Raw genomic sequence first — 14,618 nt, forward strand, 5'->3', positions numbered from 1 at the left:
CCATTATATATATATAAGGTCATGTGAGTGTTGTAGCTATATTCACTATTGTATGAGTGAGAGGTTTTGGCATGTATTCATTTGTTTGCTATAAGTTTTTTTCAAAATTCCCAACAAAAACAGCGCCAGTCCTGCAAGCACCGCAATGCAGACACAAAGGCAGAACACACGTGCAAAGGGAAAAGGACAGTCCACGTGTCAAGAAACAACCCAACAACAACAGACAGAGCACTGCAATGCAGAAAAGAAAAAAGGACGCCCAACCCTGAAGGATGGAGGGGCAAAGGTAAAGGAGCACCGCTCCCACAATCATTAGACCCCCACCACAGAGGTCGAGAGGCCCAGTACCCGAAACAGAAGAGCCAAAAAAGGGGGCAGCACCCATACTGAGGGGCCCAGCAAGCCACTGCGACAGCTAGAGCACCGCTCTGAAGCTCAGCGACAAGACCAGGGACAGTCACAGGTGAAGGAGGCCCCAAAACTCAGGAGCTACGGCAGAGCCGAACCTGCATGTGCAACAGAGCAACATCAGACATGAGTAGACAGGACCACCAGGGCAAAGGGACGCCCCTGCAGCCACCACCAGAGGACATGCCCCCACAAGGAAGGAAAGAGCCTAAACCCAGAAGAAAAGGCCAGATGCATGGGGAAAGCCACAAAGAGGACCCAGCAAGACTCAAGGCCCAAAGTAGCAAAGGAACCCCACCCAAGAACAAAAGAGAGCTAGGGAGGACCAGCCGCAGGCCCAGGCATCCACAGCCAGAGGCCACAGACAAAGACAAGAGACCCAACAACCTGCGCAGGAGCAAGCCAGCACCATCCGCCGAGGCAGGACCGGGACCCCTAGCCCGAACGCCAAGACCAAGCAAGGGACCGCAGAAGGCCCCATGCGGACCCACACAGGAAGAAAACGTGCCACACCCAGCGGTCCAAGAGCCCCAGAGATTAACAAAGGCCGCTGAAAGACCCGCACCCCACGCAGGCCAGACACCATACCAGCAGGAACAACCACCAGAGGTGTACAGCAGCCCAGGAAGCTCAAAACACACCACCAAAGCCTGCAGCACAGCAAACAGGAACTGAGAGGCGCAGAGCAAATCAACCAGGCCCACTGAGGCAAGCCGCGTCCATCCCACATGCACAGCAATGTGGAGAGGCAGCAAAGCAAGCAAAAATCAAACGCAGGCGGCACTACTGAAAAGCAGCAGAAACCCCAGCTGCGGATGCCAAAGAGCCACAAGACAAGCCCGGGTGCCAGCTTCGTCCCAAGATAGGTGCTACACTGGGGAAAGAGTTCAAAATGCAGCTAATCAGGCTGGAATATGTGACACATGCTTCAGTCAAGTGGTTCCATGAGATCATGCAGTATGGCGTCTGCCTAATAAGGTAGACATTCAGAGCACTTGTGAAAAATAATCACACTACCTTTCCTGAAGGCTCGGTCATGCGCACATGTTGTCCTAGATGTGCCAAACAAATTTGCCATCTTGGTACTGGCTCTAAATTAAAATTAAGAGAGACACGGCTATGCTATTGTGATGACACCTATAGGTAGGCAAAAGATATGACCGCTGACAAGGGCCAATAAAAAGAGGGGGTCACATCACAAATAAACAATTTCCTGTTATTAGATGGATGCCAAAAGGATAACCTGCACGAGGTACTCGCTTGTGCGCACGGAGAGTCCTAGATGTGCCGAACTTCATAGCCATCTTGTAACAGACCTGAGCGAGAGGCTAAGTATGGGAAGACAGGTAAGGATAAGTAAAGAGTACATCCCATGGTAGTGATCAAGAAAGCTGATCCCAAATGCAGGAAAACCTATAAAGAGTGAAATTTATACAATTTTAGCCTGTGGCATCAACGTTAAAAAGCATAAGGGGAAAAAACATGCTACCAAAGTGATTGACACAGACGCAGGGCGTATACTGGTCAACTGGTCAACTGGCCATGAGCACGTGCACTCTGGCTTCTTTATTAACAGACCCACATCACTTGTGATGCCGGTGTTGGATGGGTGTGGGGTGTGATTGTGGCCAGCCCTCAAGGGAATGGCTAGTACAAAAAAGTGCCTGCTGAGACACTAAAATGTGTCCAGCAGGACACTACATTCCACCCCAAACTTTATTCAAACAAAAACAAGTCCAACCTATGGAAACACAACTATGCACACAAGACGCCATTTAGTCTCTCCACCTCAAGAGGCAGTCTGAAGGGCAACGGTGGACAGGTGCAGCTGGGATCACCTGGGCATCTTGGCACATGTCCATAATTTAATCAGATACTACAAGGCACTAATAATGGGTCAATGGAGTCTGGAGTCTTTAGCTGCCTTTCCGTCAGGTCAATGTCCACTTACACACAGTTGTAAGGACCGGCGTGCTCTTGCGGTGAGGCTCTTGGTGTCAGAAAACCCAAACATGCTGCATGAGGAGTGTGGGTAGAGCCCAGCTAGAGAGTCTTCCCTTGGGGCACCTGGGCAGTATAATGACCAAACTGCCAGCACTGGGATGGTTTGATGATGCTTAGGATGTTATCCTCCGAAGCCCCCATGCCTCCCAGTACCGTGTCGGTGGAGTCGCTTCCAGATCAGGTCTTGTACCAGGATCACTTAGTGCAGGAATGTCCTTGACGCCCTTTTGCGGTGCTGCCACTGTACTGCGTGGACTGTGCAGGGCTACTTGTGGGCCGCCGGGCGGCCGCTGCAAGATCACTAACAGAATCAGACTATGTTGTGCGTGCAAACGCAAGGGTAGGTGACACAATGGTCGGTGTGCTTGCCAACAGGACACAGGGGCGGATGGGCTGTAAGATAGTCCCTGGATACTTAGTCTTTGCAAGTATATAGCTCTGCATTGGTTGTAAATTTCCCCTTTGCTGGATTGGTTGATGCAAATGGCAATGATGCTGTAGTTGCCATTAGACCATGATGACAGGTGATGACGATTCCCCTGGATTGAGGATGACTGGAGGGACTTAGCACCTACGTATCTTTGCTGATGCTATTCTTCTCCCGTGGCATCGGCAGTCGCGAGCAGGTATGCCACCTGTCTCAAACTGCAGATGCTCGGGCACTGCGATTGCACTATGAAGCATATGGGGAGAGGAGTGCTTTGCACTGGCTGGAGGCTTACATGTGGTTCTCCAATTCAGCTGTCTCCATGGACTTCACTCCGCCTTGGTGGCTGTCTAGTGTGTGCGGGTGCACTCTTGTCTTGTAGTGGCATGAGTCCTTGTTATTCTCCCCTTGTTGATCTCTCCAGTGCAAATGTGTTCGTCCATTTCTTCAGGGTGATAGAATTGCCACTCTTCCCTTCCTTCATGATGTGGCATCATGCCACGTTCTCTATATGTTGCTGTGGTGGCAGCCTGCCACTTGGGGACATGCGGCTCTCTTCCTGCCTGTAATCGGCTGATGTACGATGTAGTCTTCAAGCAGTATTTGGGCACTCCATTGACTGTCTTTGGCCCACTGCGGGAGGGGTCTGGTGCAGTGGAGATGTAGAGGCTCTCCCTCCGGCATTCAGGCCACGCTGGTCCATTCCATTTCTTTTGGCTCTGTGGAGCTCTGGTTGTGCACAGTGCCTCATGTCTGCACATGCATAGTCTCTTCCAGGGTGCCTCAGCTGGCTCCCTGTATGCTTGCTCTTCTTTGCTTGGGATGTGGCAGACAGCCTCTGGGGGGCATGCAACACTATATTCACGAGTGTGGTGGCAGCAGATAGCTGTTAGGGCGTGCACTTGCAGTGCACTGTATGCTTCATGGCTTGCTAGCAGGACTTCTTTGCTGTGGTAAACAGTCCTTTTTTTCTCTTTAGGAAATAGGCAGGCCACTAGGCCAATCTACTTATTGTTGCTGCTGAGGAGCACAGTGCACCACAGGCACTTATAATGCTGGGTGTCTTCTGCTTGGCATGAGTGTTTGAAAGGGCCATTTTATTGCAGACTGCTGTGCTCTGGTGAAGTACCACAGTTAGTGTGCAGGTGGTGCTGTCAATTATTTTTCTGGCCTGTGGGCTTACATAGTGATGCAGGCAGTCTGGGAATGCCTGGACAGCTTTCCTTCTACAACCTGCGAGCCCCGTAGGGGCTGCCTCCTGTGTAGTTTTACATTGGTGCTGGTTGCGGTGCCGTGCACGACCACTATGGGTGCTGCAGATACTTTTCAGGTGCAGGTGAGGCTTTGTAACACTGCGGAGCCATGCTGAGGTGGAGATGCAGATTTGGGGGTCATATGTAGTTCTACCACAGCCCCAGTCTTCATCCGATACTCTTCACAGTCAGACTTTCCCTCGGTAACAGCGCTGCCTCTTCGACATTGGGGGCCATGGTAATCTGCCTCACACTATGGGGATCTTTCTCTCTCTTGCTGCAGGGCAGGCAGGGTTTGCTCCAGCCTTTTACTTCAGCTTAGTTCAGATGTGGCTGGGCCTCGTCGTCCTGCTTGGTGGCAGTGTTGGATATTCAATGCAAACACTAGTTGGGGTCGCCACCTTTACGGCGCTCAGTGCTGCTGTTGCACACATGGTCCAAAGCAGCTGCTCTGTGCATGATGCTGCCTTGGAGGTGACGCTTCCAGATGTGGCTGCTGGCCAATCTACACTCCTCACCCCTGTAGGTGGGCCTCAGCAGGCAGCCGGCATTCCTCTCGCGGGGCCACCGCACCACTCCTGTCTCCAGTCCAGCGAGGTGGGTGCAGAGTGGTATCAGGCTTTCAGGGTTTGGCAGTGTTTGGGGAGCCTGTACTGCCAGTGCAGGCATGTCCTCTGCATGCAGGAAGACTTTTCCAGCAGCCCGGCAGTCCTCATTTTGGCTGGAGAAGCTGTCCCAATGCTGCGGGCTATGCTGCAGAGTTGTGTAGCTCCTCTCAGCTGCGGGCACTTCAGACCTGGGTGCAGGGTCTCTTGGTGTCCCAGCGTAGAGCCACATCGCAGGGCCACTTACAGGCTTGTTGCTGGTACTGGGCGGGGTGCTGTGATCACAGTCAGCATGGGGAGCAGGTGGGAGATGTAGGTCGCAGATAGCACCAAAGTGCTACCTTGAACTTCTCCTTTCTTAGCGTGGTGGTTAGTTATGATGGCAGCAAGTGTGGCGACGTGTTTGAGGGCCTCTGTTATCTCCTTCTTGCGCAGGGACAGGGCCATCCTCTTCCAGAAGCGACGCAACTACTTCCCCGGACAGGCAGCTGCATCAGTTCTTATGGAGCCATATCACCCCCTTCTTCACGGCATTGGAGGCGCGAGGCAGCATGCATCTGGAGTCAGACACCCTCGTCGCCATTGTAGAGTTGTAGGCCTTAGGCCCACATGCTACTAAAGTGATTTACACAGGAAGTAGGTGGTTGACTGGCCACGAGCATGTGAACTCAGGCCCTTTTATTAACAGGCCCACATCCATCATGAGCCGGTGTGGGGTGCGAGTGTGGCCACCCTCAAAGGAGTGGCTGGTACAACAAGTGCCTGCTGAGACACCAGAACGTGTCCAGCAGGACACTACAACCATAACAAACAGGGAAGACAATCAATGTGTAATGTTGATTACATAGGATAACAGAAAAGTACAATGAACGCTACTTGAAAATGCCTATGGACCTAGATGTATGCCCATACACATTCTTGCTGTCTGGATAGAAGCTGCATCCATCAGTCAAAAAGTACTAGAAGTTTGCCAGTAGGTACATACATAGAACATATGCAAAAGGGCACAAGCAGGATGGTAAACTGGGATAACTGTAGGGAGACAACAGCATGTGGAAGTAAGCAGTATTGTTTCCAAGAAATCTCATAATTGAGACCACTTCCCTTCTTTTTCTAATTTCTGTAGGGTCACCTCCATGCTTAATCCCATTAATCCCAATTTTTTCTAAAATTAGCTATCTGATTTCCTCTGGTTGATGCCTGTTTTCATAGTAATGCTTAACCAAGGGTGCCGTCATTTCAGTGGTTCGGATGGCTGAACGATGTTCGATCAGACACGTGGCCAAAGTGCGGACTGTTTCTCCCACATAGCCACACTCACATGGAAACAGATATAAATACACAATGTTTTTAGTTTTGCGATTGGTATATGTCCTTAGATTAACTGTAAAGGTGTTTAAAATGAAGTATCAGTGCCTGAATCACATGCCTTGCATTGAGTAAGTACAGCCTTAATTCCCAAATATGGGGGTGCTTCCATCAATAGTTTTCTGCACAATAGGTTTAGTATTTTGGAGGCAGGATCTCACCACATTCTCCGTGAGAGTTTTACTGCGTTTGTGCGCAAGTATCAGTTTTAACATTTTTTGGCTTTGCTCTACACCACTGTTCAGTATGTGCCAATAGGCGCATATGATCTGTCAGACTTTTTCATTGAGGACAGAATGTCTTGTGACAAACACTAGCATGGATTCAGCTGGTGGCTTTTGATTATACAGTAGGTAGTCTCTGTCATAGTACCTAGCTATTTTTGATTATTCATGAACAAGTCTCCTAGGATAACCACTGGTGATGAATTTGTCTTTCATCACGGTCGCTCTAATGTCATAGTCCTGGTGGTTGGTACAGTTTCTTATCAGCCGCAGGAATTGGTTTTGGATTCTAGGATGGAAACTGTTAAAATGCAATACGGTTTGCCTCACTGTGGGTTCCACATGTAGGTCCACCTCAGACTGACTGTTGTTATGACGAATATGTATGTCCAGGAATTCAACCTGACCTTGCCTCATATGGGCCAAACGTTTCAAGTTGGATTCTCATTTGTTCAGCCAGAGGGAAAACTGTATCTAACTGTTCCTGGGTGCCCACCCACACAAAGAGAATGTCCTCAATGTAGCAGGCCCAGTGAGTCAAAGACAAGAACAAAGGGGATATCTCATTGTGGATGCATTTGTGCTCAAATATATATGTTGGCTACCGTGGCTGTCTCTATAAACATATCAAGGTTCATAGTTGCAAGCTGTGTATGCCCAATGTGTTTATGATTACAGTATTAATAATCACAATTGAAGAAGTATTTTAAAAAGTGTTGGTTTCTGCTACTGTAAATTATCTGTTTGAGAACTGGTGAGAATACGGCTGGATATGTGTATAGTACTCATATTATGATATTTTCAAAGTTAGCCCAGAAGCATTTAATTGTGCAAGCTGCACAGATAAACCAATACTTGAAGAGCAACCATTGAAGTGTCAATATTTTTTCCAGACAGTATTTTCAGTATTTTATTGACTAGTATTGACTTCCATAGTAAGGGGAAAGTAACTGCGAACTTGGGGAGCACCCGAGTCACATACTGTGTGGTATTCAAACAATGTAATTGTTTTACGGTGAAGCTATCTTTTCATCCATCACATTCTTTTCATGTATATATTGTACTTGCTTCTTGGGGTGGCTACTATTAGGCAGATGATCACCACTGCTGTTGTGGGCTCTCTGCTGCTTCATGGCTTTGTTAAGGAATCTGGCCTACTGCATGGTGTAGTTCCAGGCATTATTTGAGGGATTACCCATAATTGTTTATCTACAATTATCATAATCCTCACGATTTAACTGCTAATGGTTTATTATACTCTAACTCATACAAACATGCTGCTTTACAATGTTATAGAGGATGTTTACTATGGCGAAATACCTTATAATTTCAACAACAATGAATACATGTAGAATAGTCCTGGCTCCTCATGACTATTTCAGCCAAGGTTTTAGAATGTGTCTGGGTTAGCATATGGATATTTTCCGTGCTATTTAAAAAAAACATGACAGATTGTATTGTGGGCCAGATCCCCCTTCTGCCAGGAATAAAAAAGTGTTTCTATCTGAATTTGGTGCAATAGGCAGAAAGAAATACAACCATTTCCTGGGAGAACTGGAAATAAGATCCATAATCCAACTGCTCGTGTGTAAGGCCAACAGAAACTCAAGAAATCTGAATCTATGGAACCTCTTCTTGTGGTTCTGATGCAGTCAGCAATAATGGGCAGTCTCCTGTGCTAGTACCACTGTTTACCACTGATGTGCCTTTGGGCACTTTATTCACGGGTAGGTAGGGAAAGCAATCACGGATTACCCAGTGGGTTATTGGGTAGTAGCGTTAGAAACTCAGAAATGACAGTAAATAACAGTGTCCAGTCAGCACTAAGGGCCAGATGTATCAAGGTAAATTGCGTTCGCAAACACTGAAGTTTGCAGGATTTCAGCGTTTGCGAACGCAATTCAGCTATGTGCAATGCAGGTAAGTAGAAACCCACTCGCAAAATAAGGAATCACAAAATTTGCGATTCCCTATTTTGTGCAAGCATTTAGAGAATGGCAATTTGCGATTCCCTAAATGCTATTCTGGAAGACATTGCAAATTGTAATTTTGCTGTAAGGAATCACAAATTACCACTTACTTCAGGTTGGTGGTAAATTGCGATTTCCTTTAAAAATGCAATTTTATGCATTTTTCAAAGTGCATTTGGCGCACATACCTGCCCTTTGGGCAGATATGTGCGCCACATGTGCACACCTGCACATTTCAGAGGAGCCCTGAAATTGTGCGCGTAACTTGCAAGTACCTATTGGGTACTCTCAAATTGCGCACACTATTCCCATTCATTCCTATGAGCCTCTTGGCCCATAGGAATGAATGGGAAGCCATTCCTTATTTGCGACTTGCAATTTGCGAGTCACAAATAAGGAATGCATAGGAATCGCTAAATATTAGCAGATTCCCACCTACATAGCAGTTTGCGAGTCCTTAATAGGGATTCGCAAAAAATTGCTATTAAGGACTCTCAAACTTGTACTTTGATACATGTGCCTCTAAAACTTTACAGAAGGTCTATTATTACCAGGTAAGAAATAGAATAGGTTTAAATCTGATTTAGAAAACAAGGGGTTGTTTCATGAATGTGTAGACAGGGTACTGCAGTATGTCTGATTGTATTCTTCTGTAGGATCCTAGTGCTACAGCAACAAATGAGGTACAGAATGCTGAGTAAATCAAACATTCACCCCAGTAAAAAGAACTGAGTTAAATCCATCATTCTTTTGCTCACCATGCCATCCCAATTTGGACCCGCCATATTCAAATCAGTCTTGACCCTGTTCCTCATGGGAACAGTCCAGCCCGAACTACCAAGCTGGGTCCTCACTGGACCGAAAATAAGCATCCTGGGACCGGTTTCGGGGTTTCACCCCTCATCAGCCAGGCTAGCTTGAATCCAGTGGACAGCGAGCAAGGCAGGGCCGGCGCTAGGCATGGGCAGTGTGGGCAGCTGCCCAGGGCCTCGCGCTCAGCACAATAACAGGGGGCCCCGCTTTCACACTCTGACAGGCAGCTCACCTACTCCCCGAGGCCCCCCTCCCCAACCCGATCACATTGCTAATGTATTTGTGAGCAGAGCGAGGTGTCTTGACCTGGCTGTTCAGGGCGGCATTCCTGGGTGTGCAAGGAGGGGGGGGAGGGTAAACAGGGGTACAGGATGTGAGAGCAACAAAGCCAATAATTACGGCAGCTCTCCAGAACAAGGACGGGGCAGCACCTCTGTTAAAATCCTGTGGTGAAGAACTTGTCTGCCCTTTGTCTATTTCCTCTCCAGGCGATAGATGGCCCTTTTGTTTTCACGATTAACCAGACATCAGAAGATAAGGAGAGGTTGATGAGGGGAGGGGGGAGCATCTAGCTCAGACTGCCACAGTAGGGCAGTGTTTATTTATTTTATGCGTTTTTATATAGAGCTGACTTTACCCAAAGGTGTCAGAGCGCTTCACAATAGGAACTGTACTGATACACGAGGAGAAAATTCCAAGCGAACAAATTACAAAACCAAACGTTAAGTTACAAGAGGCAAAAGTGACAATTGTGAGCAAACAAAATACAAGAGGTAGCACACGGTACATTACAGGAGAAAAAAGTGACATGGGTGCAGGTTACAAAAGCGTACAGAGTACAAGAAGAGGTATAATACTGCAATAAATGGCAGACACTCAAACACGAGAACAAACGTTACGTAGGCAATGGTGGAACTTGTGCTCAGCAAAGTGTCTCACTACTGCTTTGAGGCACAGGAGAGGTGGTCCTTATCCCCTGGGCCTCAAAGCACTAAATCAGGCTGCAAGGTTAGGCGTGGGGCCCCTTTCACTGGGACGTGGCCATTATCTAGTGCTTCGAAGTCCAGGGCACGGGGCCCTCACAGCGCTCAACCAGGCTGCAAGGTGCAGATGTGGGGTCCCCTTTGCAGGGCTTTGTAGCCATTATTTTGTGCTGGGAGACCCAGGACAGGGGGGCCCTGTCCTTGGCCTCGCAGCATTATTGTTAGATCATTCATTTTTATTTCCCAGAGAGACTACCATGTTTGCTTCCCAGTCTAGGCCACCAGTGATAAACCTAGAGGGTTGTCTAGTAAATACAGCTAAGTCCGTACAAATGGATTACCACCCAATTTCCCCAGCAGGAAGCTCCGTGGAGAGGTGTGGCGCCACGGCCAGGGCGACTGACGCTGGAATCTGGGGATCAGGGTTCGATCCCCGGCTCCGGCGGCAGGTTAGCGCAGCACCATGTGACTCTGGGCAATAGCTTGCTTAATCTTCCCGACGGCCCCCAGCGCCTAGAGACCCTTACGGGTGATTGTGCGCTTTACAAATGTGGATTATTATTATTATCGCGAATTAAGCAGATTGACTGCTTTGTGACACACTTTGAGCCCCTCACTTATGTCCGAGGGGCTGTGAATTTCTTGTCCTTTTAATTACTTGTAGGGGATTTCATAGATACTGTTTTGACAGCCCATGTTTGTGCTGCACCTGTGTCTTGTTTAACAGGGCAGGGAATGTGGGGTGTGGTGGAAGGCAGAAGGGAAGTACTGTAGCTGGACAAGGTTTCTCGTTGTGAAAGAGTGCGACACACTGTCAGCTACTAACCATGAAAACATGTTGTCTGCCTTTTCAGATGTAGAAATGACAAGCAACTTCATTGATATTATGAGTTGAAAGACATTGAAAAACCTATTCAGTGTAATGTGCAAAGGAATAAATGCATTCCGATGAACTACTCCCGGCAGAGCAACCCTTTATCCGTGGGCCCTTTTCCCCAATCAGTTCCTCAGAAAAGCCCTTAAGGGTCCTTAAACATCCCTCTTTTTTAGCTCTTCCTTTTGATCTCTGAAGATAGCAAAATGCGGCTGCGCACGTGATTGTTGAAAATCTTTTAGTGCTACTCTGACCCTTTTTAGGGTAGTGCCTGCAAGAGCATGCGCTACTGCATGCGTCTTGCTTGCGAGACACTGTTGTATGCATAAAAGGGCTTGGAACCTGCCCGTTGCTTACCACATGTTGCTTTGCGTGGTACTCTTCTTTACAGCCTGATAATTGGTCAAGGCAGATCTAACATCACTTCCGTTCCTCTCTGTCGAGCAGGGACCAGGCACTGATTGATTCAACGTAATCAGTGCACGTTCGCTACTCCCGATGTGATTGAGGTACTATTTTATTCTGTTCAACTTTTAGTGTTTTGCAAACAGAAGACGTGAGACTGGTAAAAACCACCACAAACCAATTTAACACCCCGTACTCCATTTCAATCCATACCACTCCAATCCACCCCACCTACCCAGTCTAACTCACTCCACTCACTCCAACTCGCTCTATCCCAATCCACCCCAATCTACTCCAATCCACTCACTACCTCAGTCCAGCCAACCCACTCAACCCGATTCCACCCTACTCCAATCTACGGCACTCCACTCTATGACTCTGCACTCAAAAAGAATAAAAAAGTTATTTGTATCTGAATTCAACTTCATCTCGCTATACCCTATTGCATATTTAACTAGGAGTTAGAATAGCCTTCTTTGTGAGATCTGCGTCAAGCATCCAATGTGACTAATGTAATCCACTTGATACAGTTTTAAAATAGACTTATTCCATTTGGATATTTATCTTTTAGTTCATGTTACTGATATCAACAGTATGTCTCTTCAGCAATGACAAAGATCAATAGTCTTGTGATGTCAGTTTTCTATGATGTCACGTCTTGTGACGTCACAAGCAAATTAGAGGGGCCTCGCATCTTCCCTTTCGCCCAGGGCCCCACAAGTCCTAGGACCGGCCCTGGAGCAAGGGACCCTCATTTGGGCATACCCATCCCACTTATGGTGAAAAGTGCTACAGCAACAAATGATGGACGGAATGCTGAGTAAATCATACATTCATCCCCTCACTGGGGTGGCATAGTGAGCAAAAGAATGAAGGATTTAACCCAGATCTCTTGACCGGGGGTGAATGTTTGACTGTTTCAGCATTCCGTCCATCATTGATTGCTGTAGCACTCATGTTTTCCCATATTAGGAGCCTAAAAGTTGTGATCTGGTGCAAGTGAATATTTTTTGTATTTCACCCTTCACAAAGAGCTTCCACTGGCTGGACCCGTGATTTGTTCTTAGAGATTCCCTTGTCTTTATCCTCATATGCACCAAACACACTCACCTGCATCATGGCACACGTTTTTGTGCCACTGGAAGGGGTGACGGTACTGTATGCAATTTTAAAGTAAACCTTTTTTGTCATAACCTCTGAACATGTACACATGAGTAATTTGGTCCTTAGAACAGGTAGCTGAAAGTGCTCAAGTACTCTGCTTGGTGATGTTACTGATGTTTCTCCCCTGTCCTCTATGAAAGGGAAATATGTAATGCACCTGTGGCACAGATTTAGTGATAAGCTCTGCACCAACGTACCCCACACTAGAGCAGGCAAAGCTATAATGTGTTGACTCAATATCAACATGCCTCTTAAAATGAGGTGATGACTTCACCTTAAGCATGAAAGAACGGAACTCTTGAAGTTAGGATTGAAGCAGGTTTATTGTACAGCATACATATAAGAATCCTCACCCACAGAGTAACCACCACCAACTACCTAACTTTGAGTGTCAACATTCTCCCTACAGAAACACACATTCTGGATTACCATGGCATCCCCTGGCAACAAGAACTTCCAGGGAATACTAACTTCAGAACACCACACTTCCAAGATGAACCAAGCAGTGTCTCTGGTTTTCAGTAATCCCAGACTTTAGCAAGTTGGTAAACCCTGAGTGCACTGATCAACTGGTACACATGACTCCATATCATCAGAACATTTTCAGTCCTGACCGGTCCTTTTGACAAACCACAGTATTTAGGTGTGCTACACAAACTGATTCACTTGAACTGAACTAGGATCACATTTCCCAGAATGTACCTATGTCTTAAGCAAAGCACAGCAATGAAATATACACCCGGATTCATGAAGGTGCCATTCTGCGATTAGCAATTTGCGAGAAATAGCGAATCGCAATTTGAAAATCGCAGAATGGCATTCATGTAGAAATGCGATTGAAAAAAGCGAATCACAACCGGCCGCAATTGCCGATTGCGATTTTGCCACAATCGCTTACATTTCGCAGAATCAGCATTTTTCCTTGTCACCAAGGATCATGCATGCCTCTTCGGCAAAGACTCCCGGAGGGTGCCAGAGGCAGACAAGCGCCGGATCTGGCTGCGCATCCGCGCTAAAGTAAATTTGGTCGGGGTGACCCAGCGGTCAATTGATGACCTCAAAAAGCGCTGGTACGACCTGAGAGGTCGTTCAAAGGAGCGTATTGCCGAGAGGGTTGGGGAGCGACTGGCCACCGGTGGAGGGGAACCTATTGCCACACCAAACACTCCATTGGAGGACCTCATAGAGGACACCATCGCACCACAAGCCTGCATGGGGGTAATCCAGCTGGACTCGTCCCGACCCAGCCAACAATCAGAAGGTAAGTGCCATGCGACTGCGACCCTGTCCCCCAACAATGCCCATGACTCCTGAGCTAGCAATATGACATCCCCAGTAATGCAGGCCATGCACACCTGAAATGCCCATTGCATTGTGGTAGTTGTAGTGAAATCATAAATCCCCAGATAGCTAAACACAGCCAGACCTGTCAAATTAAAGTAAATCCAAAAGCCAGACAGGGAAAGCAAGCCTGCATGCATGTATCAACATCTCATGTGCAAGAGACATAACATTAATCATGCACGCTTTACATCACAGGTACTGTCGACCAACCCAGCACTGATAGCGAAGCCCTGCACATCGTGGAGACCCAGGAGGACACTGAGGGTGAGGGCCAGTCCAACCAACAACCCGGTCCATCACAGCCACCTGCAGTGCTTCTACCACCACCACCCCATGTGGACAGGGCCACCCCTGCAGCCAGAGGTGTCCAGCCAACACCCCAACAGACACCCACAGCAGTGGTAGAGGCCACACCACCAGCGCCTAGGAGGCAGACGAGGTGCACAGCTGGATCAAGAACACACTCCAGCGCACTGAGGCGCCAGCAGCGTCAGGCCGCAACAGGCACTCCTTCTTCCTGATCCTGGCCTGGCCATTGAACGCCGCATGCTGGCGGTGCACCGTACCCAGGCGCGTAACCTGGCAGCAATCCACACACAGCTGCAGGCGAATGGCCAAAATATCGACCAGATGACCGCTGCTGTCAGGGAGAATGGCCAGCTGCTGGTAGCCCAGCAGGACATGACCTGCCGCCGCCACAGCCTACTACTGGCCCGCCTGTCGGCCTACACCAGGTCGAACCACATTGTTGGTAATGCGACGTCACAGCTGGCACG

General features: G+C 47.9%; 1 protein-coding gene across 2 annotated transcripts in view; it reads right to left on the reverse strand.

The window, feature by feature from the left end:
- Window positions 1-14,618, reverse strand: part of LOC144755218 (complement factor H-like) — a 1,175,739-nt gene that overhangs the window by 588,512 nt on the left and 572,609 nt on the right. The window lies entirely within an intron of this gene.

The sequence above is a fragment of the Lissotriton helveticus genome, chromosome 1_1, assembly GCF_964261635.1.
Source record: "Lissotriton helveticus chromosome 1_1, aLisHel1.1, whole genome shotgun sequence".
Taxonomy (NCBI): domain Eukaryota; kingdom Metazoa; phylum Chordata; class Amphibia; order Caudata; family Salamandridae; genus Lissotriton; species Lissotriton helveticus.